This window comes from Trachymyrmex cornetzi, unplaced genomic scaffold (assembly GCF_001594075.2).
Source record: "Trachymyrmex cornetzi isolate Tcor2-1 unplaced genomic scaffold, Tcor1.1 scaffold65, whole genome shotgun sequence".
Lineage (NCBI taxonomy): Eukaryota > Metazoa > Arthropoda > Insecta > Hymenoptera > Formicidae > Trachymyrmex > Trachymyrmex cornetzi.
In genome coordinates, this window is record NW_017299970.1 from 77,208 (window position 1) to 104,200 (window position 26,993).

The 26,993-nt window shown below is 33.3% G+C and overlaps 1 protein-coding gene across 2 annotated transcripts in view; it reads left to right on the plus strand.

Moving 5' to 3' along the window:
• The first annotated feature begins 1,274 nt into the window (after window positions 1-1,274).
• The window catches only part of rho-6 (serine protease rhomboid 6), a 132,534-nt gene continuing 106,815 nt past the window's right edge, over window positions 1,275-26,993 (plus strand). Inside the window, exons 1-2 of one of the 2 annotated variants that reach the window (XM_018516853.1) lie at window positions 1,275-1,296; window positions 1,511-1,602. The gene's annotated coding sequence lies outside the window, so the exon portion shown is untranslated. The remainder of the gene's footprint in view (window positions 1,297-1,510; window positions 1,603-26,993) is intronic. The other variant, XM_018516854.1, reaches the window with a different exon arrangement.

The following is a 26,993-nucleotide window of genomic DNA, read 5'->3' on the forward strand; positions in this document are numbered from 1 at the left end:
CATCAGCTTATTTGACGGCCTCGGCCATCATCGAGAATCGAAATTCGACGGTCCTTTTCAACGTGCGGTCGTTATTAACTCTCTAGATATCTACATACGGGGAAACGTCGAAATATCCGAATTTTTTTTCAGCCTGGTGCATGAGAAAGTTATTAAACTGTATTATTGATTTTCTATACTTTCCTACTTTGTGCCGATTGAAATGCGCGGAAAATGGAGATGCAAATGCGATCTAAAAAATGAATTGCAAACTCGATCGCGACGAGAATAATAAAATAATAATTGCTGATCATTGTGATACATATATACGTGTTCGAGAAATATACGAAAATATTCAATTTATAATTGTATACAAATCGTTATCTGTATTGATGTTTATTTTTATTAATTATAACGTACTTTTTGCATTATGAAAGAAATAGTTACATACGAATTTGCTGAATCTTATTTTTCTTTCGTTAAGAATTGTTGCGGCTTACTTTGACATAAAGAATTAACATTTTTCAGTTTCTGCAAATTTTCTTATTACAAATTTTGTTTTAGTTAACTTAGAGAACCTATAATTTGTAATAATTCAGTATTAATTCACAATAGAATTTTAATTTTTAATTTTATTTGCTGTACAATATAGAAAAAAGTGTTTAAAAAATTAAAAATACGTATATGATGTTAAAATATACACGATAGAATTTTATCCCCTAAAATCCAGCGCGAATTATAAATCGTTAAAGCAAGCTTTTTATGCTTTTAATAATTTTAACCAATTACACGTTGATATATTTTATTATACTATATTTTCAACAGCAGCATTCTGATTTTAATTTCTCTCGATATTATTAGTTGTATTAATTGTATTTTGTTGTCTCTAGTTACGTATTTTCGCGAGAATGGGAGAGAGAGAGGGGGGGAGGGGAGAGAAAGAGGGAGGAAGAGAGAGAGAGAGAGAGAGAGAGAGAGGGAGAGGTTTTTCCGTCATAACACGTTTTAAATGTACATATAATGCGTATTTTCTTGTTGCGATTGATGTCGCGATGTGATTTCATAATATGTTTCCACTTGTTCAAAGGAATTTTCTACAAAACGTGGAAATTTCTCTCTTGTCTCGACCCCTCCACCCTCGTCGACAACCGCGTGACGGCGTCTCGCTCGCGCCGACTGCGCGTGCTGTTGACCGGTCGCCATGGCAACCTAGCGACGAGTCTACAGTGGCCCAAGGTGGATGGACTGCGGGCTGGCGCGCCTGAACAGACAGAGCAGAAGTCAGTGCACGCGCGGACGCGAAACCGGACGTGTAACGTTCCTCGCTCTCTATATCTCTCTGTCTCTGTCTCTCTATCTCTGTCTCTTTTTCTCTTTTTCTTTCTCTTCTCTCTCTCTCTCTCTCTCTCTCTGTCGTGCTCCTTTCATTCTTTTTTTTTTCTCTTTTCGCCGTGTCGATTTTCGAATCGCGTCGCGAATTACCTCCCTCGTTCGAACGTACGTGCTGATGGTGTTTGTGTCTTGTATCCAGGCTATCCAGACTCCCGGAGAGGACGATCTTCCGAGGCCGAAGTCAGCCGTTGACAGTGACATTATGGAGTGATTCGATCGACTTCGTAGCAGGTGAGTCCGTTGTAAAAAAAAAATAAAATAGAGAGAAAAAGGATAGAAAGGGTTGACGTCGCGTCAGCCGGCCGCGCGTTACAGACAGGTTGACCGACATCCGCGACGGCCTGTCGAGAGACTCCGAATTTCACGCTGGAGACAGCGATACGCTTCCGCCTGTTTCAAGTGTCGCGGTAGTCACGGATAGTCACGGATCAGCGACACACGATTCTTTTGACGCGCGTGAATTTCATTCGCGTGAGTGCACGTACGGAGTTAACGTTAACAGACATCGTCGTGATATCCGTCTCCGACGTGTCTCATTTTCGACGAGACGGCTTTACGCGGATGACGGATAAATTCATAATAATCGTATAACGTCTCTGACCTTGGGAAGAAATAGACGCGCCGCTTTTCTAATTCGGGCTTGAGAAACGGAGTAATCGTCAAATCGGAGTGCATCGACTAGACGGGCGTCCGCTGCGGCTGACGGTCGGAACTGCACTCTGTGATTCTATCCAGATGCTCGAACACGCTTTTTTCTACGCATTGTTATCGGTAACGAATACGTGGACGTCAAATCAAATAATCGTTTGACGGTGAATTATAATATACACTACAATAATTTCGAGAAATCACAAAGTGCTGCGTAATGTTAAGGAAAAGATGATAAATTAGATAGTCTTTTTGAGCAGAGATGTCATTTTGCAAATAAGGGAATATTAACAGTTGAAAATGGGTAACTTGTATATACATATATCGCTCCCTTACTTCAAAAGTTAAGTCTCGTAAATACCGTTACAATTACAATAATTATCCCTAAACAAATATATAAATTTTAAATGAAATTGTTACGGAAATAATATTTTTGGTTTTACAATTAGTCGAAGTATGAACTTTCAAAATATATCCTTTACTTTAAAAGTAGCACAATTCAAAAAAACGTTTCTGAGTTATTATTATAGATAATTTAAATAAACGTTAACTTTTAGTTTAAAAATTAACTAACTTAACTTTATACAAAATCTTCAAAATCGTTACAATTAAAAAAGGTGGCTAAAAGAAATTGTTTCAACTTAACAAGGGTGATTTTTTAAGGGTTGTGAAACATACTCGACAAAAATAATATTTGATCATGTTAAGAAAATATTCTTTTTATCGACATTATTTGATTAATTAATAATAATTTTCTATTGAGTTGAAAAATGGTTTTTTCTCTTTCTGAGAAACTTAATTTTTTAAATTCGTTTTTAAATCGTTTTTGAAACAAGGCAGCGATATATATATATATATATAATTTTTGAAGTAATTTACACGATCTAAACAAACAGTTTGCATAATTTATAATGCAACTAATATTTGTGTAAAAACAATGAACAGTCCTTCGACATCGCCTTCTCTACTGCCAAGTAGATATAGTCAAATAAAGGTCAGACATGCCGTATTCATTTATTGAACACATCGTTTCCCAAAATTTTGAACATTTGTTGCGTTGCATTTCTCACTGAAATTACTTTAACAAATATTTGTGGCGTATTTAGAAATTCTCCTACGTGTTAGGAAAGTTTGTTGCTTGTGTTGCCGATTGCAGAATTGGTTTAATAACGATTGATGGAGTCTCGTCTAAATAATGACCTCGCATGTAGTACACAGTGTTTTATAAGTTTCGTAAACTGTATTTTGTGTTGTATGCGCGAAATAATGCGCTAAAAAATCATTTTTCGATGTATTTATTCGTATTTTAGTCGTATTTACTCTTCTACAACGCTGTTTAATTTGCGTTTTATTAATCATCAGTAAAATATCTCGTGACATTTGCAATCAACTTATTAAGAGTTTATGCGTAAATTGACGATAATTGCGAAAGGTCTTTAAATGAAACATTATTTGTACGCTGAATATTTTGTAAAATACACATGTCGGTGGTTAATGTTGTTGTTTTCGAGAAGCAGGCTATAAAGTGAACTCGATAAATACCTACGTGAAGTCAAGAGAAAGAGTTGTAGAAAAAAACCATGGTAAAAAGATAATTTTTGAAATTTATAATTTTGGGTTTTATTTAAAAAAAAAATTTTTTTTCTAAATAGAAAGATTTGTATGTAATAATATTATTATATTTTTTGATCGCATGATTATGCTTGATTATGCACGAAACTTCGTTACAGACATGACATTTCATTACAAACGTAACGACGCGCAAATTCTGTACACGATTTTATATGTGCGTAGAAGTACGCTTGTCCAAGTTACAGTAAAGTCTCAATTTTGCTGAGTAGCGAAGGAAGTCGGTTATTATAAAACTTATATATGAAACTTTGTTCTGAAAGAATACTTGCAGTTATTTGTATGCTAATTTAAGTATTTATTTTATACTATATATTATAAATGTTAAAATAGGCTTATAGAATTTCGAGTAATTCTTTCTTAAGTAAAGTGTGGTAATTATTTGTTAATTATTAAACATAATGGGGCATCCAATCTTATCACGGTAATCCAGGTTTTATCTTAAATGAAAAAAATTGTGGTTTATATGCCTGTGGTCTACGAATGACTCATGATCTAATACCGTAGAAAAGATTCTAAAAATAAAAAAAGAGTGATCTCACCATAATGTAATCCAATTTGTAGTCAATATAGATGAATAGATGAGGAAGTTATATCAGTGGTTGGAAAAATTTAACACGGTTTATAGGGATCTTACCTGTTTAATACATTGTTAAAAATAAAATGTTAATAAATTATTATAATTTAAAAGACGTATAGTGGACTTAAATTTATATTTTAACATTTTTGCATGACTTTTTTCTCAGAAAACCCATTATATATTTTTAAGTTAAAATTAACACTTTATTTTTAAACAGTGTAATATTGTCAGTACCACAAATATTAACAATATTATTAATCGTGTGGTTGATATTGATGTAGAATATTGACATTGAGTTGGATTTTTTTCATTCTTGAGCATCAGCATTCTTTATCACAGCGATAATACGTTCGAGAATCAAGAAATCCGAATCATCGTTAATATTGACAGTATTCGTTGGTACTGATAGTATTATTGACTGTGAGGTCTGTAATGTACATAAAGCTGAGCTGAAATATTGTCAATAATATACTGATAGTGTAAACTGGTAAAAACACTGATACGGACTGTCGGTTTTAATATTACTGATCACTGAAAGAAAAGATTGGGTGCTGCAGCAAATTAAATTGTAAATATGGCATAGCATTTTTAATTGGCTGCAACAGTCAATTTTTGGTTGCAGCAACCAATTTTTCGTTGCGTTAGCGTATCTACAATGTCAGTATAGGATTTCGATAGGCTAACGCAATAAAAAATTGACTGCTCCAACCAATTAAAAATGTTATACCATATTCAGCCAATCTTTTCTTTCAGTGTATTATTTATCGTGTAAAATTCCGCATTGCGATGGCACACTCGGCAAGGTCGAAGATTATTTTCGATATAACGGGTTCGATTTCAAACCATGGCGTGGGAACTTCATCGCTTCGACCCGGTGCCGGACTTCCGCATAAACGAGGTGAACTATAGCTTAGGGCTTCGCGTTGCGAGCATACTCCAAAGTCCGAGTTTGCTTTGAGTTTTATTGAAGTTGAGAGACGAGGGAGAGACGTGCGACTGAATTCTTTTGATCGACCTCGATAAGTGTCTTTAATTCGAAGATTAAGTTTTCCCAGGTAGTATGGATAAAGCTATTTCTCGTTAGGTTGCTATCTGAATTGACGCTTTAACTGCCATGTGTACCCAATTGTATACACACCTATGTGGATTCAGGCCGCATCAATCAATTCTAATGTTAACACACATTTCTTTACTACCATCTTGTGTATAAACCGAGAACACTTTGCATTGCTTTTATATATATTTTAAATTATGAAGAGACCTATCAGTTTTGCTGAAGATTTTGATTCAAAAATATATTTTATTGGAAAATGTATTTTAATATGAAAAACTTTTCTTAAAATTACATTTTATGAAAAATAGTAATATGACGTCATGAAATCGATTACAAAAACTTGTACAAGACAGTCAAAGTGTTAATTAATTATTAGGATATACTTATAGATAACGAGCAAAATAATGCTCGATTAAAGGATTTTGTATATATTATTTTATCATTCGTTAGAAATCGATCGTAGATAGATAACTAATTAGAATTAAAAGAAAAAGGAATTAAAACCAAAACAAGTCAAATTTAAAGTTAAATTAATTTGAATTTGAATTGAAAAATCTGTTGGAGAGTGTTGGCTGCATGCGTTTTAAATAGAAAGGCAGAGTTTATGGAAGTCTGTATATTCTTGAATCTTAAGTTTAGGAAGCGGCAAAAACTGCCGTTTCCTAATATCTCGTTTTCGCCAAGCTGCTTCTGTTTTCTATTGCAGGTCATAAAGACCGAGGAAAGTGATACCGGTATTTGCATGTTTGCACATTTGTTGCGCGATTCCGCTGTATGCATTCTCTCCACATAAGTCATGGAATTACGTGCAGTCCCGTGTAGTTGTGCAAGGTGCTTCCGTGATATTAATTTATGACTTCGCATCGCTTGATCTTAACTCGTAAGCGCGCGCGTAGGATAACTAAGAGTCCCAGCGTTCCCATTATCTTTCGGCAACTGCAAAGAGCAGGAATTTAAATAATGTACTACGAAGCAAATAATTATTTCAAAACAAGGAACACTAGCAAAAGTGATTGTCGATAGACAATAAAGAAAAATGGAATAGAAGTTAATGAAAATTAAAAATATTAGAATACTAAAAAAAAATGTTAATTAAAATTTAAAATTTAATTTAAATTGATAACAAATGTAAACATTTAAAAAATTTTTAATGTATGTTGAAGTTTATTATTAATTTTATATATACGGTATATATAGTTTAGGATATAACGCAAAATGTAAAATATAAATTGTGCATTCCAACAACTGAATAAATATTAATATAAATATCCTGCGTTTCAAAGCTGAATTCATACTCCCAGATGGAATTTCCGAGAATTTAATTTTATGATGCATAAAGAATTTATTTTCGAGAGAAACTTTTGAATCTTCATTTCCGTGCCATCGTTTCTTCGTCGATTGTGTTAACTACGTTCGTGTATTAATTCGCACAGTCATTCGGCCGCCTTTCGCAGCGACTACTTTGCTTAGATTAGTGAGACAAAAGACTGATCTTCTTTCACACACATACATACACAATCACTGACAGAATCTAGGTAGGAGGAAAGCCAGTGCGCACTATTCTTGTTTTGCTCGAAGGTCAAAGGGAAGAAGCGTAACTGTTCCGCCTGTACTTCTTGACACCTTTTCCGCCCACTTCCGCCTCGTACTCGATCTTTTTTCGCCTCTTGTTCTTGTCCCGATCGCCTCGACAAGAGGGATAGAAAAAGATCCTCTCGGATGGCGCAAAAGCGCAATTTGTCCGGAAAAACAACGGTATTATCGCGCCCGCCCTCGACATCGAGTCGGATTTGTCATTTGTCCGATGATCGAAACGCTTCGTTGGATCGTCTGACCAATCGACTACGTTTTCACTCGCGGCTTACCGTGAAATCGACGATGGGCTTATCGATTTGACTAGGGATTTTTTTTATAAGCAGAGAGAGAGAGAGGAGGGGGGAGACAAAGAGATAAAAAGAGCTCACTGACGAGCAAATATTTAAAGCTCGTTGTATTGGTTGACCTTCCTCGTATTCATGGCATTCAGCTATTCAACCAAGTTTTGTGCAAACGACAGTCTCTTTGTACTCGAATGTAAAACAATTGCATTGCGATGTGAAATTGTGACTATATTTGGCGATGGGAAATATTACTTTAATGTAGGAGAATATAATGTAAGAGTAGAGAAGCTACAAGTACCTGCGCTCTCTTGTTTCTCGGAAATAATGTTAATACACGGTTTTGGTAATATTTGAGGAAAATATAGGGACTTAGATATACAGTTGCAACGTATGTACATGCAATATATTTATCTATGTACATATATCGTGATCGTATACTTAAATTAATATATTTGCGATATATTACGAATCTGTATGGTATATCCATATATGTCAGATATTAAATTATGAATACGAATTAATTCCTATTACTTATTATAAATATATTATATTTGTGGTTAGGAATTTTACAATATTTTAATTATATTAGAGAAAGACACATCTCTCTTTAAAAACCATAAGTTTACTATTACTAAATAAAGAATTCAAAGATCTCTTAATATTTCGAGATAATACGTAGCTTTGTGAAACGAAGCATTCACGTGAAAATTCAATTATTCGTTCTATCAGGCTATTGCGATCGTCCTCCTTTATTTGTATCGACCTATACGTCATGATACTCGTGATTCGAAAGAAATATGATCGCAAATATTCTCTAACGGATTGTGTAACGAATTTAAAAGTATATCCGGTCGATGATTCGATGTGAGCTTCTAGCGTATTATTTGCAGCGGAACGGTAGAAAAGCTTTAAGCCCGATCTGGCGCCAGGCCAATTTTTCGCCGATGGTAACCCGTCCACGTTTCACGGAAAAAAAAGGAAACGGAGGTCGTGAATAACCCCATTGATGTGTAATCAGTACGTGAAAATGTCCTACGGCGCTTTAATAAACCGATACGCGCGAGTTGGTTAGGTCGGGAAAATTCATTTCGGCCACTCTGATTTGAAAGCTTGATTTCAAGCTTTTAGCTTGTTGATAATATTATTCTGCGAGGATTCACTATGAGAGCGTTTTAAGCGTATGCAAATGGATTACGATGATCACGGGTATTTTTCGAGATCATGCCATTTTACCAGTGGTAAAATTTGTATATCTGGAGGTTGAAAATATCCCGTCTGGATATTTAACGAACAGATTAAACAGTGGCAAATTAATTAACGAATAGTTATTGTTTTGTATTCTCTTGTATTCAATTTATTCGCGTTAACATTCTTATTGACTTGATAGATCTTTGCGTATCAATCGTAATTTTTCATCTATTTTTGAAATTCTGAGAAATCGCTTAGAACCTGGCATTTATGGTTCATCGGATCGGTTTTGTTCTTACTGCGGTTAGTCATTATTATACTTACAACGCGTTGCCTGCAGTCGGACGTATAATAAATCAGATAATTCAAGTATTTCCAAGAATTTAGACTGTCTGTTTTTGACCGATCCATCTACAACTCCAATATATCATCCACAGCTTTGTGTTCTGGTTGGATTCACTCGAGACCTACACAAAATACTCAACAGTTATTAATAGAATTCGAGAAAAATAAGGAATCAGTGGATTAATTTTTTTACTTCTTAAGAATGCATTATGTGTTTTTTAATAAAATAAAAAATTTCGAAAAAAATTATAGATTTTATAATATTACATTTTGGAAAATAATACAAAAGGTTTGCGATTTAGAATGTCAGATCTGAATTAAATGTTATTCCAATAAGATGTAGACATATTTAAAAAAATAATTAAGATGAAATGAGAAAATTTGCAGAGAGAAAGAGAGAAACTATACATCTAATATATCCTTAATTATAAACAAATTTGATATATGGAAATTTTATATTATTACTTTATATTATAAAGTAACATTTTATATCCTGTATTATACGTTAGTGGAGAAACTCTCTTATTCTATTAATTTTTAAAATTACTTTTTTAATATTTAGATATTACACATAGGAGTTAGTACAACTATTATATCGAGTAATTTATAAGTTAATTTTTACTTATATAATTTTACTATTCGTCAATTTAACGACGCTGATCAATTTTAACTCATGTTGAAAACTTCGCGATGGAAAAAGAGAAAGACGCTTACAGAATTATAAGTCCTTATCTTCTGCGACGAGTCGTGATCCTGACTTGCCTTTCTCAACAATTAGTCGTCAGTACTGCAGAGGTTTCATAAGAATTCCCTTAAGACAGAGGGATTTCGCGGTACGTAACCACGAAGGACTGGCTTAATCCTGGGAAACATAATTAAAGTACCTTCAAGTTTTCCATTTCACATTAATTCCGGCTTTTATCAGCCGCTTTCCCGCTTTCGCTCGACGCAAAATACGTTTTAAGTATCTCGGAAGCAGTTTTTTCTTGATAGTTTCATACGATAACTTTATCGCTAATAAACGAGCGAATATTGCGAAAATTTTTATGATTTGTCGATAGAGGAAATTAATTTTTTGATATATTTTATTTATTTTCATATATTAATATGACGTTTTCTCGATTATTTATCCTGTAGGAAAGACTTATTTAGTTCATTACATTCCTTCATTAGTATTTTTTCGTAGTTCAAATTGGGGTTGCTTTTAGATCTGTAGGTCTGTTCGAGCCGAGCTAATTCAAATGGTAATTTTATAGTACAGTCTAGTGGAATGGTAATTTGAATACTAATTTTGTTGTCTAGATTATACTAGGGTAGAACACTAATTTGAAGTATGCATATGCGTTGAGTGAATTTGCAGCTCGACACGCCCGTCCGCGCAGATGTTGCCAAATGACGATATGTATAAACTAAACTTGTAGTGCGCTGGAAGTAGCCTGTGTGTTGGTTAAATGACATTAAGGACTACCAGCTATAGTGGTCTATCATCTGGTCCAACGTTACTTACAGCTGTCATTAGCAGCTATCTTTATTACGGTATCAAAAGACTTGCAATAGATAATGTACAGCTGTTACGTAACTAAAGTATGAGGAAACATTATAAAATTTGAATTTTTTAATAATAATTCTTATACTAAATTATTCTAATTTATTTACAACTTTTATTATACATTTCATTACTTTTATTGTACATACAAAAATGTTTATCTTTTTTATTTTAGAATTAATACGAAGCGAGTTAAAACGTTGTACTAAAATTTTTTAATTTCTTGTTTAATTATTATCAATGCCTTTCTTTAGTTTCTTAATTTTTTTGATGGATTTATATATAAAATATTTTTCTTTTTAATCTCTCTTACATTTAATCTCTTAATTTCTTTTCTTTAAGTCTGCCAAATTATTTACGCTAATACATTTAATCTTTACAAAGAATGATAATAATTAATGTACCATGTGTCTAAAAGCGATATCTGACGATATATGTAAATGTAAGTTATTTTGTCAACAAATCGTGTTCGAAGTAAGTCATATTTCTTGATTTAATCCGTAATACTAATATCTATATATACGATCGCTGCACATTATTCCTCACGGAGGTGGAGGATCTTCGAGATTCCGCGTTGCCCACTCCAAGGGCCATAGATACTCCGGGTAAAAGGTGCAGAGATAAAAAGGGGATTAAGACACGGCGGTTGTACCGCCAGCCATCCTCTCTCTCCTCCTTTTTCTACACCTCTTTCCCCTGTCCTCTGTCCTCTCCTCGTTCTCCCGTGTAATTGTAAACTTACACTCGCGCGCACCATAAATTTTTCTCGTCTTAGCTTACTTTTAAAATTTAGTATTCACGCGAACCGCCTATTCCCCGAGCTGCCCTCTGCTCATTGTGCACTAGCAGAAAAGTCTAAAAAAGTTCGAGCAATTCCGCGCTGCCCCATGCCACGGCCTCCGCTGCCACCGTACCTAGTGTATTGATAAGAAAAAAACGCACTCCACCCGGTCTATTGTCTTGTGCACTTTTTATTGCGTCGTACCGCTTTTAACGTTTCCATTCACCGTTCTACACCGGTCGGTATAAAGGCAATTTTGCAATGCCGCCCGACATGTGATATTCATTACTTTCACTTACCCCGTGTTTAATAAAAAAAAATCGTAATTTACTTAAAATGCTTTATATTTTTTAGTAATAAATAACAATCGATCGATAAAGTGAACAATACATAAACAAAGGAAGAAAGACTTTATTCGGTCAAAGCGGATTTTAGTGTCTAATATTATAATATTTTTTATATGCACATAAAACTGCAACTTTCTATACACACAAAACTGTGGATCGATTGTTGGTTTTGAAACACAGTCATAAACTGAAATTGGAGTATGTAATACAAATTAAATTAACAAGCTATTTGATAGTAATGATATAATGAGCATCAAGTCATTGAAGAATTTATTGCGAAAAATATCACCTGAGTCAGAATTTGAGAGAGAGAGAGAGAGAGAGAGAGAGAGAGAGAGAGAGAGAGAGAGAGAGAGAGAATTTGGATCTACATTCCGCTATTTAATTTATGATATTATGTATTTCAGTTTAGAACTGTGTTTCAAAATGACGAATAATCGGCACGCAGTTTGCATTAATCCGAAATTTTAAAATTCGCGCAAACGATATTATTAAGCAAGAATCGCTTTGATCAAATAAAGCTTTCATTTGTATTACTGTACATATTTTTCAGTAGTTTTGAATACGATATCGTTACTGTTTATTATCTATTAGTTGTTGTTATTATTTTTAGTCAATTTTGCAATGTAAATAATTGTAAATTAAAAGAACAGTTTTTCAAAGCCAAAAGAAATTACAGTTGTTTTCTTCATGATTGAATCACAAAGTCATATTTTTATGTGATATTTTATAGAATATGGAACTCGTAAATTTTTCTCTCTTTTTTCTTTGATTTTTTTTATATCAAACGCATATTGTAAATTGCAGTGAATGTAAAAAATTTATATTATTAGTAAAAATATTAATAAAGTGGTATTAATATTCAGATGTGTGAATGTACTGTAAAAGCCTATAAAAGATAGAAGAACTATTCATATATATTAATCAAATTCAAGAACACATTAATATGTATCTAGAATATATCTAAAAACTATTTAATTCGACGTACTACAAGGGATTTAAATAAGTAATCAAAATTTCAAGGGTGATTAAGGATGTTTTTTTTATAAGAAAGAATGTGACCCCTCGCAAAGAACATGAAGGAATCCGAAGACAGCATTACTTTCACCTTCTGCCCTCTTTTTCACACTTTCTTTTTTTACCTACCATATGTATACGAAACAAGATACCATGGCAAACATAATTTTCCCCTATTGCTCTTTCTTTATACGTATTTTCTTTTTCTTACTCTTCTTTATCTTTCACGGATCTTACTTTTTGGAGGATTCAGTCTGTCTTACTCTTTCTGGCAAGATCTGTTTGAAGAAACGAGCCATATTCTCTCTCGTATAGAAACCTTCGCGCATTTCCTATTCACTGAGAAAATGAGATCATGCTGAATGACGGGGATAGCATAATCTTCAAGGATCCGCCTGTTTTTATAGAAGCTCGAGAAAATAGCGTGCGGAAAATATGTTTTTCTTTAACGATAAATTCTTGCATACCCGCGAACCATTTGTGGTCGGTTCGTAAAAATTGTGTTACTGTTTATGTATTTCAATCTTCTTTCTTCGTGATCTGCATAATCTGCGGTATTCTCGAAAGTGTACTTCGATTATACTTAATGATTATAAATATCATTTTATGTGCCAATTACGAAGTGTAAATTTTATAATAAAATAAATTCAAATTTATTTTATTACAAGATTTTTAATAAAGATTTATTAAAAATAATAAAATTTATTATGTATCTTATTAGTTAATGTTTGAATTCACACATATATTTTTACGTAAAATGGATTTTAATTATTTAATTTTTTAATTATGTAATTTTCCCATATGATTTCAATTTTCCGGTAATTTGAAGCTGTGGAAAAGCTGTTAAAGTTTTATTGTGTGAAAAATAAGATATATTGTTACAAATAAGTTCATTACAATGGCACTTTATTCGCTTTGTCAAATAATTTATTTTAATCTGAGCCGTGACGTAAATACAAGACAACGATAAATACGAGGACTATGGCAGTATTATACCACCGCGTGATTCAGCACATAAATAAAGATTTATTCATAAATAAGACGCGATGTAGTTTGCCACGAGCAAACTTTGTTCGCGGGACACAATATAACTTTGTTGGTAAGCTTCGGCCGCCAGTCCACGACAAGCTTCTTCGTCGCTTTTTGATATTGTGATGGCAAAGGAACCAGATGAAATCGCCACGGAATAAATGTAAAGCGTAACTTTGAACTTTCGACCAATGCGCAGATGGACGTACAGGATGTCATCTTTCGTATCAAGCCACAGGGAAGGCCCGGTTGCCCTCGTATAGATCTCGACGATGGAGAATTTCCCCCGAGGACAGGCGCGTAAATATCGAAGGTATGAAAAATGCACCGGACGATAGAAAAAAAGTTCACGCCATAAATAAAGATTTGCTTATCTCGTAAATAACACGGACGACCGCAGCGATAAAAAGTCGAAGACTCCTCAAGCTACGATGTAAAGTTCGGGGGTTACCTTAAATATCCTGCCAGCAACAAGCCATATTTTTCCAATGCGAATACGACCTCAAAAACTCTCTCGAATTTTCGTTCGAATAAATAGTGGACCTCATTCTAAAATTTCTACTAGGTAGGTATAGATATCGTTGATCATCGCTAAATTTGTTTTAAAATAGAATAATTCTTGGAAATAATGAAATTTATTTTAATTTTTAGTTAGTTTTTTACAATTAGAATTTCTTGATTCTATCCAGATCTCATTTAGATTCTGCTCATTTATATGATCGTTATGTTACAATATACAGCTGAGAAATATTGAGAAGAGCTGATAAATATAACTGAGAAAAGTAGAAAAATGTCACATTATTTTACGATTATAACGAATATATAAGATTCTTTTGATAGACAATCAGTTTCGCTTCCATGGACCAAAATTTATACTTTTCGTATAATAAAGGCGTAACCTTTTCTCAATTGTAGACACAAATAAATATGTATCGGCGGATAATAATACAGAGACTGTCTCGTGCAAGATTAACGTATCTTCCTTGTGAACTCCAAAGGTTTGCCGTAAATTCTGTTTGCATAAATGGAACGCCCCATTTAGAATTTCGACGAGCTTAGATAGGCCAGTAGAATGTTACTTCCGGATGGAATTTTCCAACTACTCGCCGTCACCCCGTGCTTCTTGTAACGTGGCGGCAGATTCTCTCTACAGTGAGAAATACCACCTCAAGAAGATTCCTCTGGAAGTGGCAAAGGGACGATCTCACCTAACTTAGCTACCGTGCGGCCGTATCATAGCAATAAACATTCTGTAGCTCGCGAGGGTGCGAAGAAACGCGGAGAAACGCAATTGCTCTTCAGTACTTTTTATTTATTTTGATGCACTCCTCTTTTCTCCTTTTGCGAACGGTGGTTAACCCATCAAGATTCTGAGTAACTCTTCGTTATCATATATAATGAAAATTATCACTGTTGAAACGAAGCTTTTCTGGGAATTATATCAACTTCTTGTTCTACGTTTGTAGCTAACTCTTAAAAAGACTCATTATGTTAATGATACCTATTAAATTAAATTAATAGTATTGTTTAGATTTTAAATCGATATTAATTTATTATTGATTTATTGAGTGGTTAATATGTGACGATGAATGAATCTGTGCATAGTGCTGCAAGTACACACAAAACCTGAATGACTAATGTTATCAAATGACCTGAGCTAGTCGACTAGAAGTATGCGATTGAGTCAGACGCACCGTCATTAGCGGATAATAGGAAGGTGCTAGAAATTGCGCTCGCGCAGAATCGGGTAATTATTCACCTTTTAGTAACGAGCAAAAACTGCTATAAGGATAAGGAGTTTCTGAATGCAGCGAAGTTAGCAACATCGCGCAGTTGCAGGTACTTTAGTGCTTCCGTTTTTGTCTCGGCCGGATGCACCGGATATGTTTGCGAAGTTCGAAGCATGGAAAAAGCCCTTCTAGCGCACGCTCGAGAGACGCTCTAGAGCTGTCCCTTTTTGGTTCCCCGTGCGTCATCTTCCACCGTTTCGTGGCCAATCGACTTAAATTGCAATAACTTAGCTCTTTACACGAGTCTTGAGACTCTCAAGTAAGATTTCCGCGATACGAGAAAAATAACATTATCGCGTTTACAGTCAATATCGCGGCAGTCAATTACAGTGATTCTATTAACAGAGAATCTATTGTGAGAAGTATTTTTTATGCACGTTATTAACAAAATATTTAACGTAAACGAATATTAGTTACTCAAGAGAAATATTTTTAGGTACACAAAATGAATTTTTACATAACATCCTTTGCGTGTTGCGAATTAATGTAAAATTATTTTTCCAAATTTATATCTTGACAGATCTTGGCAGATCATAATTTGTGATTTAGCAGATGAGAGTATTATAATTTTTACGAACGCAATTCTATAGATACTGTAAATGCACACTTTACTCCAATTGCCGTGAGACAATATAAAGACCATTTTCACACAGGCCTGTTCCATCGATATCAGTCTCGTAGAAAGTATAACAATTTCAATAACCGATACGAATGTTTATATTCTTTCATCTTTGTGCGGTACGACTTCTCACGCAAACTGCGTAAAAGCGATTTGCTCGTGAAAGACTCTCTCAGTTCGGTATAACTTTCACGTTTATGAAGTTGAAGATACGGAAAGTTTTCCTTGCGTCGCGATCTCGAACTTCGTGGAGCCTTTGTCTTCGGGCAAAGTATTTTCGATGGCGATTCTGATTTTCATATCCTTCTTATGGCATTTTTATGCGTGAAATAAGAACATTGGGATCAACTTTGCCCCATGGCAATTTGAGGTGGAAAACAATGCGCCGATCTAACTTTAATGAATAAAAAAGACTACGTTGAAGAGAGAGTTTAAAAATATTTTCAGAGATGCTAATACAAAAAGAGATAATATAACTTTCTCTGTGTTTTTTCTTTATGTTAAGATTAAGGATTGAGACAAAAGAAGAAGAAGAAAATGGAATTATTATTTTTGACACTATAATAGATACGAAATATATTTTTAGTATAAGCACGAAAAATTTCTACTCGTTCTATGTTCACGTGAAATATCGAGATCTCATTCAAAAAATGAGGAAAGAGAAAGGAAGTTTTCGCAAAGCAAGAAAACTCAGAAATCTTGTCTTTCGACGATCTACATCAGGATACGAATTTTCCTATAGAGTGAGTCTTCACGTTCAAGAAAATACGTTAGAACAACTCAATATTCTCCAAGTTCGAAAACGCGCAGGTGAAGACTGTAAAAGCTTTTGATAAGTATATACCATTCAACGTATGGATTCTCCATCAAATATTTTTTTACACTGATCGGGTGTCACATCAACTCTCTCTTTCAAAAATTTAAAATAAAATAAAATAAAATAATCAGGAAAAATTTCTTATGAAATATATTTAATTTTTTTATTTTGATGTTTTTATTATTAATGTATGAAATCATTATTTAAAGAAAAAAATGATGACTGTAATAATCCGGGACATATCTGTTTCATAAAAAAATATTACAATTTCCATGAAATGGAAACATGCGAATTTGTTTTCCACCTAATTTCCGGTTAGTTTTTATCGAATGCGATTGATTTGAATATAGACCTTGTTACGTTCACTATTCTCTGTAGGCCGAATTAATGTGAATTAGGGAATTTATAAAACAATTCCTATTGTTGTTTCACTTTGAAATTAGATATACTTTGATGAATATCTCGCGGTATCATACTGTTCTCGAAGTCAGCCACGGTGAAATTGCTGGCGAAGTTCGTCGACGTTAATAGTCAAGTTCGTCATATTTATCGTAGTTGTTTGTCAGTATTTATGGCGCTTTGCTCCGGCCGATTTCCGGGGAAAAATAATTTATTACTCGGAAACGCCGTGCCCCCGCGATTGTGATTTCTCGAGCCTGCATTTTTACGGCGCTATCACTGCGAAATATTAGGACTATGAAATTTTCGTTTAAAACTACTATTTTATATCTTTGATATATTAGTTAGAATAGATAGATTGATATTCGTTAGAGTGGAGTAAATAGAAATGTAATATATTTATTATATTTTAGTTTATTGCTAAACTAAAATTAAACAACTTATTATAAAGATTACATTTTTTATGCTTATATTTCGAATTTTATCGTATATTTCAGTGATATAAACGTTAGTATTCGCAACTACACGTAACGTGTATATGCAATGCGTAACATATATATATATATATATATATATATATCCGCCGGTCTCTCGTGAGAGATTGATGTCATATATGTGCGATTTATTATTTACAATACCCAGTTGACCTCTTTAATACATTCTATATGTGCATAAGTGCAAAAGTGCACTTATGCACATTGAATAAGAATATTGTAGCACTACTAAAATGTAGTGTGATCTGTGGCAAAAGTTTTTCCGACTTGGCCGTGGTTATTTACATAAACTGTCATATATATTTTAAATTCGCATATTGTTTTCGAAAATATACAAAAAATTAGATTGTTTCTTATGCACACAACTCTTTCTTAAAAAAAACCTATTTTTTCCCTTTAAATGTCAGAATTTAAATAATGTAATCACAACAGCGATAAACGGATACGCGGGAAGTAAGACAAGCGTGCCAGAAAAGTTGCTAAACGAAAAGTCGTCGCATCTGGCAACAGAATGAAGTTCCCGCATGCACAACAAATACATCGTGCGAATAAAAGCACAATGTCGAGCTGTCTCGCGCAACTTTCGTGCCTCGTTCGTATTCGATGGCACGACACAAAAATTTGCAAGTAAATGAACGGAACCTAAACGTCCATCTCTTCGAGCCGCTAGTATACCGACTCGAGCCAAGTAACAAAGACCGAGTTTAAACAGAAAAGCGAGGAAGGACGAGAGAGAGAGAGAGGGAGGGACATAGGGCGAGAGGGAGGTAGACGGTGAAATCTCCTGTCACGGCATTAATTAATCGTCCCAACTTTTAAGTAAATCGTCGTGCCGCATTTCCTCGTCCTTTTCCCCCTCGCTTTTATCGTTGCCATTCTGCATGTCACCGACCGGCATCGTCGAACTATTCGTCATTTGGACTGCAGCGAATGTTTCCAAAACATAAATTTCTACTGACGTCGCGCAACTTTCGAAGAGCTTGTCGTGACCAATGGCGACGATAAATTCCGCGTTCGAGAATGCAACGAGTGGAGACAAGATTAAGCCGGGGAAAGATGGAATTAGAGTTGAAAAGCATGGTCGACCTTTGGTAACGCGTCAGATAAAAGATAAAAAAGATAAATCTCTCTCGAATGTTGATTTGAGGAACAAATTCTATCATTACGTAACGCTACTTTACAAATTTTGAATAATTTTCAATGCAAGAAAAAGAAACAACTTTTTTAAACGCATTTTGAGGCCCTGAGTTTGAATCTGTCGTCAAAAAAATTCTGTAAGATCGAATTTTTAAGATATAATATGTCAATTTTAATCACAGAGTTGGGAAGGAACTCGTTATTTGTAACGAAGTTACAAGTTAGAGTTACTTTGTTTTAGTAACTAACTTAACTTCGTTCCTTTTTTCCATCTATAATTGTAACTTAATTTACATTAGTTACATTTTTTTTATAACTAGTAGAGAACTAATTTAATGGTTACTTTATATCAAACTTATTCGTCAACATAATGAAACATTCGTTGAATAATCATCGATTGTTTCTTGTGATATATCTTTATCCATGATATTTATGATTTTGTAAATGTATTAAGAATTAAACTCGAATCCTTTTCATTTAGTATGTAAACGCATCTTCTCTTAATATAATTTCTTTATTTTCATTCTAAGGCTGTATATTATAGATATTAATTAATTATAAATAACAATATAATTGAATGTTTAGTTATGTTTAGTATAAGTAAAATAATTGTTATGTTAGAAATGTATAAAATTTTTGTATTTAAAATAGTAATGCAAAAACGTAATGTTTTTAAAATATAGGATGTTAATTTTTAAAATATATGTTGTATTTCTTTCTGAATAATTTAGATGCGACAAATAAACAAGGCGAATGTTTCCATCAGGATTTGATGATAATTGAGAAACGTTATCAGAAAAGTATTGAAATGATAAAATGCTAGGCGATTACTGTTGGATTCTAATACATAAAATTGGTCCAAATCCAGTAACAAAATCAGGCTCAGCATCGAAAATTATTCTATGTAGAAAGAGTCTTTATATGTTTTTGCAAAAGTCTTGTAAATTAGTATAATTTAGCATTTAATTTGTGAAAGTAAAAGGTATAGGGGAAGATTGGGTGATATTGAACATTTTAGATTTTTTCAAATTTTCATTTTATTGGACGGCAAATACTAAGTGTAATATGCATGACACACAATATTATATGAAAACATCCTTTCAATCGTATTTTTCTAAAAATAAAAATAGTCAACATTTTTACATTTTTCATTGCCATTATACACTTTATACAGTTTTTGTAAATTGGAGAGTGATATTGGACAGAAATATAAAAAAAACATGTTTAATTGAATATTTGGAATTGCAAATTTTTATTTTTTATTTTGAATACAAACTTCACATTTACAAAAGAGATCAACTCTAAGGTTGCACATTCAACCTTTACAAACATTGCATTGAATCCAGTCTTCATCAAAATTTTTTTTTTTGTTAATGACGCAATTAATTTTTTCATCATTTTTTTTTTAGACGCTAATGCTTTTATTTAGCCGATGTTTTTGTTTTTTATTATTATTTTTATCTTTTCTTAGGTTGTTCAATATTGCTCGCTATCTCATTGCCCAATACCACCCGAATGATGCAGCGAAGAAATAATATATGTATGAAATCAGCAGACAATACTTTTGAGGCTTTCACGGATATTTTTTTTAGAGGTGTCAAAAGATTTGCGGGTTATCGCCGTGTCGTGATCCATTGCTAATGTCAACGTTTTGTGAACTTTGCTATTCATCTCTTATGATCAATGGATCACGATACGGCGATAACCCACAAAACCCTTTGGCACCTCTGATAAAACGAGCAACTTTAAAACAAGATTTTAAATCCATAACTTAAAGAATAATGGATGCTATTTAGTAAACCAAAAACGATATTTTACTTATATTTAATGATATGACTGGTTGGTGAAGTTAGCTCCGTGCTGGCATAAACAGCAGCTACACAACAAAATGCACAATAACTCATAAATAATACTGTCTCCATTCTCAATATCCAAACTCTCATATGTAGGTGGACCAGTGTGCCAGTGGCTTAATAAGTACTACCACATGCATCTAATATTTTAAGCAATCCTTGTCCCATATACCAGCTGCTGTCCAATATTATCCGACTTTCTCGTACCCGCGTCATTACTCATGAAACGTGATATAATAAATGATTAGAGTTAAAATAAATTAATCAAATTAAGTCACTTAATCTGGGACAGCTAATTAAAAATCCGATTAATAAATATCTATAATGGAAACTTTTACCATAAGCACATTTTTTGTTATTTGCATAACGAATCGAGTCTTTTCTCAATCAAATTTTAAATATGTTTAGTTACTAAAGCATGAAAATATTAATGTGAGAGCAATTATCCTGGGTAAAGTATGGTTTGACGGAAATGTAAAAACACATCGACTATCGTCTTCCTTTGAGTGAGACCATTTGACGGTAGAAGCGGTGAGGAAGGGACATTAATTTCCGGTCTTTCGTTCGCAACGAGATCCTCGTTTTTATGATCAGCTTTATACCGCTGCACTCAAATAAGCTGAAAATTATGTGCTGTGTAAGTGGAATGAGGGACTCTCCCACCTCCCTTACCCTCCCCACCAATGCAGTTCATAAGAAAAGCTGAAAAGATATCATCGTGATTTTTATGTTGATGTAAAGTCAGACCGAAAAGATAACAGGATAGTAGTATACAGAGAGTAATTGGATGTTTTCAAGAGAGAGGCATTTAATATCTCTCTCTCTTTTTGCAGAAATTTCTTATATATATTTTTGAAAAAGTCTATTTCTCTCGCAGTCTAAATCTCATGAATTTTTTCTTCTCACAATCTTGTCGTATTTATATTTTAGTCTATCATCGAACTTTTTATCGACAATGTAAGTTGTACGCTATATTGAAGGATTAATTATACGAGGAAAGAGAAAATTCGCACGTGTTGTCCGGCGAATGATAACTCAAGCGAGTGATCAAAAGGCCATAAAGAGGCCTCAGCTAAATATCCTTAAACATATGAATAGTGTTCCCGAACTGTTAACTGCGCGGCGAGTAATAGATATTGTTCCACTTATAGTTATCGTGCACCACGTAGGAGTTATCGACTCCCTCGACGACTGTAATCGCAGAAGTAGTTTCAAGGATCCGTTTTCAGCGGTCGACGCTAATAGTAACGCGATATTGAGTTTCCGTTGTATTTACGAGTACCGCTCTTTGCCGCGAGGAAACATAGATCCTGGGTCGTTACGTTACCGCGACCGCGATTCCTCGGTGCAGTATTACGCTATACTTATATCGAGAACACCAAGTGGGCTTTGCACATGGCGGTTTTGAATTAATTAGTTTTGGTTTGGCTCGGATCACATTGCTGTTACTCCGTATAAATACAATCATTCTAACAATGCTCATAGTAGCTTCTGCGAAATTCATATAATACTTTTAAAAATTCATTGTAATTGATGGAATTTTATAATTTTGGAATTTAACATTTTAACATTTTAAAAGTAGCTTTGGCAAATAAGTAAAAGTAAATAAGAGTTCGAAAGGGCATGAGATGTTAACTATATATTTATAATCATATAATTTTCCACACAAATAACGAAATCTATTTTAATTCTAATGTTTTTCGATAAAATTTTTAGGCGTTATACTGAGCTGCAAATTAAAAATACGAGAATTGTAAAAAAATTTTAGTCTATGGAAACTTGAAACATATTCACTGGAAAAGTAAAAAACAGATACGTTTTTATTTTTATCGTTTGCAGCATTAATCGCTTATCAATTATATCGAAATTATAAAAACGAAATATTAAATATACTATTAAGTAGTAACTTTTAAACTGTGATAAAGAATTGAATAAAATAGAAATAATGTTTATTATTTTTGGCTCTGAAAGGAAAATTTTAACGTATTTCTATATATTGTTAACGAAATTTAAATATATATATATATATTGTTTTGATGTGTATAAAATCCATAACATCATGTTCATGATCCGTAAAGCATATTTGTTTACAATTTTTGTCGAATACACATTCATTCACAATCCTCAAAAATAGTTGTATTATATCGTAAAATTATTTTATGTCCGAACGAATCCATCGTTCAAAATGTTTGAATCAACAGACCTCAATAAATATCTCTCGCGTTACCAATAATCTATTGAGCTAATATTTTTATTTGCTTGGTAACGTGCTGATTCGAATCATGATACAATCGTGTTTATTATTAATAATATTTATGCAGCGCGTGCAATAATATCTTGATTGTTAAAATTAGTAATATTTGGTTGTGAGCCTGGAGTTAATGAATATGATAATGAATCGAGTAAGTTATTCAACCGTCCGTCTGCAAATTATCGTCGTGACGTTTATATCGTAATCTACATTGGATCGATTGGTGTATATAAGAGGACTTTTTCTGTCATTCCTTTCCTTTATAAGATTCTTCAATCTATTATCTATTAGAACATCGTTATTCAGTGCTTATTCTTTTAATGGCGTCTTAACGATAACATAATTTATCTTCAATGACCATCTCAATCGTTACTGTCTCCCCATCTCGTTAATTTTCAAAGTTGAATCGCAAGTACGAAAGAAAGAAGAAGAAATAGGAAAAACGAATGAGGATGTAAAGAGGATAAGAAGGATAAAAGAAGAAGAATAATTGACTAACTATTAGCTACAGTTACGATAATTGTCTCTTTTATTTCATTAAAACAATAAATATACAATATTTCTCTTGAATAAATTTTAGACAATTTATAATTCACGACAAAATTCAATACAGAAGTTTAGAAGAAGAGAGAAGAAGAGAAGAGAGAGATATAATTTTATATTAATGCAGAGTAAATGTATGTATTTGAATTTTGAAATATCAGAAATATACGAATACGTATATAAGAATATACAGCATAGTGAATACAGTGAATTCTTGTCATGCTCTTATATAAAAATATATATTTAAAAAACAGAAATTTGGGGTATTCTTAGAACAATTTTTGAAAAATATGTCTTTGTATCATTACACAAAGAGGCACAAAGAGGAGGAAATAAGAAAATAAAGATAAGAGAATATAAAAATGCGAACTGAACAATCGTTCGATTCACAATCCATTAAAGCGATGACAGGCTAACTCCGCGACTTTGGTTCTTTTCTTTTTGATATTCGAGCTTTCTCCAGGAATGTCCGCGCACTTTGAAGCACTGCGCGCGTTTCAGTTTTCTTGTTACCAGAATCCAAACACCAAGGTCTTCCTCTTGTCTTTATCGCTACCGCCTATTCGATAGTTCTCCTCCTAATGGCATCGCGATCATTCGGAACATAATTCAGCCCCAATGATCGTCTCGATCGTTAACGTCCCGCTTCCGCGGTCTCGTTAATTCTCCAGCTTGAGCCTTTATATGGCGCGCGTGTAGGTGCTAGGAGGGTGACGGTAGAATTGCGGGTGCAACGTGGCACGGCGTAGGAGGCATCGCCCGTAGGGAGGGTGGATGGGCACCGGAGAGAGAGATAGTCACTATCAATTTTCCTCTAATGGGAGTGCAGCACCGTAACGAGGTCGTACGAGAGGACCGGGGGAGAGTGTCGCGAGCGATCGCACTCGCGGTAACGAACTCACGACACATTGTGTCACCGACATTAATGATGTAACGAGAGAATTGACGACACCGCGTTGTCTCTCAGACGCCGTAGCTTCAGAATTTTCCGGAAATTCATCAAGTAACTTCAAAGATTCTCTCTCTCTCTCTCTCTCATTTACTCCTACAAACACAGCTACGTTCCTATAATATTGTCTTTTACTGTTGCTTGCTTTACTGCATATCGTGAAAATTTATAAGAAATGGATATTCAAACACAAATGTTGACTAAATTTAATTAATATTTATATTAAATGTGTATTTACGCACATAAATATATATTTTAATATTATATGTATAATTATATTATATTTTATTTTGTTCCTGTGTGAATTATAATCATGTCCAATTTTTCTTTTTATTATTATCTGTTTTTTTATGTTTACTGTTGCCTTTGCTCTTAAGGGAACTTTGTCCTAGAACGCTCAATAAATAATTCTTCTCTCTTTTTTTCTCTTTTTTGTTTAACGCTTTTATATGAAACGAATTAGATGAATAATGATTTTCTATAGACTAAGAATAAATTATATGACGGTGCAGGATGTTTCGCAGCACGTCATTGCGAAGAAACTTATATTCAACTTTCCTCGTTAGATCTATCATTCTAACGTAATGACTGCAAAGTCTCTTGGGAGCGCATTTCAAATCGTATAACTTTAATTCCTTAAAGTGATTACGTGCTAGAGTTTCCAAGAATCTAAAATAAATTTTAGTTGTAAAATTGATTAATCTCTGTGCGGAGTGTCTGGAGACAGATTAAGTCTGATAATCGTCCTGACATAACCGAATAACTGTGTTTAGTTTTATACTATATATAAACATATTTCAATTTTTTTCTATTAAACATTGACAATTGCCTATGAATTGAGTATTGTTGCTTATCGTTTTGCAATTACTTTAATAATAAAAGTTTCATCGGCGGGCATATACAGGGTGTCCCGAAAGTTTTTGCCAATCGCTTTTGTGTAGATAGAGCGGACTAAACTGAGTCGAAAAGTCCTCTACTATTTTGCAATTTTCGCAATAGTTAACAAAATATTAATTACTAAAAATTACTAAATATTGATTTTGAATAATTTTTTATTCAAATACCATCAACTTCACAGAAAAACTGCAAGAGACAAAAATCATTAATTTTCTTCTCATAGAACTCTAAGAATTTTTTCAGAATTTTTTATTAACTTTTTAGTACTGCATTTTCTTATTTTTACCAACATGAAAAAAACGGTATTAAAAAATTCTGAAAAATTCTGAAAAAATTCTCAAAACTTTATGAGAAGAAAATTAATGATTTTTGTCTCTTGCAGCTTTTCTATAAAGTTGATAGTATTTGAGTAAAAAATTATTCAAAACCAATATTTGGCAATTTTTAGTAATTAATATCTTGTTAATTATTGCGAAAATTGCAAAATTAAATAGTAGAGGACTTTTCGACTCAGTTTAGTCCGCTCTATCTACACAAAAGCGATTGGCAAAAACTTTCGGGACACCCTGTATATCTGGATAGTTTTCCTTATGCATACGTTAATATGGACGTTTACTTTGAAACTAAGTAATTCAATCACCGAAATGGATTTATTTTGGACACATACAGAAGTTAAACATAACAAAACGTTATTTAACTCAAAGGATTGGATTAACATTACTCTTTTAATACCTAATAGTGATGTCGGAATATTTTTAAACGTATGATTCTTCGTGTTTGCTCAGGTAAATTCACTCAGGTGCTTTTCAATTGACGCGCGTTGTGCGGATATGCAAATGTACGTGTTTACCACGCATTACGGCAGGGAATCTCTGTATTTGCGTTGCGGCTGGTATCAAGACGCATCGTGTCACTGTAATATACGGATCCCCGTGTTTACTATCCCAAGCCGCGGTATCACAGACGACGAATTGCGGAATTGGAAGCTGTCGCTAAATCATTGATTTACCGCGTTCAAACGCGCTTTCGCGCGAGGAAACATGCGCTTTTGCAGTCGCTTTAGGACTCGACGAAATAACCTTCATCCAGCTGCGCATACATCCTAATGTATTATAATTGAGTGGAAAACCGATGCATTACATAGAAATCTATCTTATAAATTTTGCGTGTTTGTGTATATATATTTATATATATATTTTTTGTATATACACATACACACATATATACGTATACATGTATAGATTTAGTGTATAAAATATGAGATAACTCCAAAGACCATAAATGGCCTAATGTCCAGTATGATCTACTTGTTGTTTGTAATTATACAGTGAATGTAATAGATAGTACTAATAAGTCCTGCAGGTTGTCCACCTGACTCGATTGCATCAATTTATTGCTCAATTTGTTCATTCTATTATTGTCAGTAAAGCAAAATACAGAATGTCGTGACATATATTTTGTAGGTAAGTAATTGCTTTTTATGACTACCATTAGGAGATGGTTTTGTAAAAAAAAATGTTAGAAAAATAGGAAATAAAGTAATTACTTTATAACATGTTACTTTCATATTGACATCTTTATTGACACATATAGAGCTACAATAATATGAATTATGAAAATTTATTAATTCTATAAAATTTATTAGTATAATAGTAACATGTTATAAAGTAATTACTTTATTTCCTATTTTTCTAACACTTTTTTTTACAAAAAAGAGGAATATAGGTAAATATATGAAAACACATTTTATATATTTTTTAATGTTCAGAAATGTTTCCTCTTTTGAATCTGATCATCTATTTTCAGTTTGGGATTCAGAAAGAAATTAA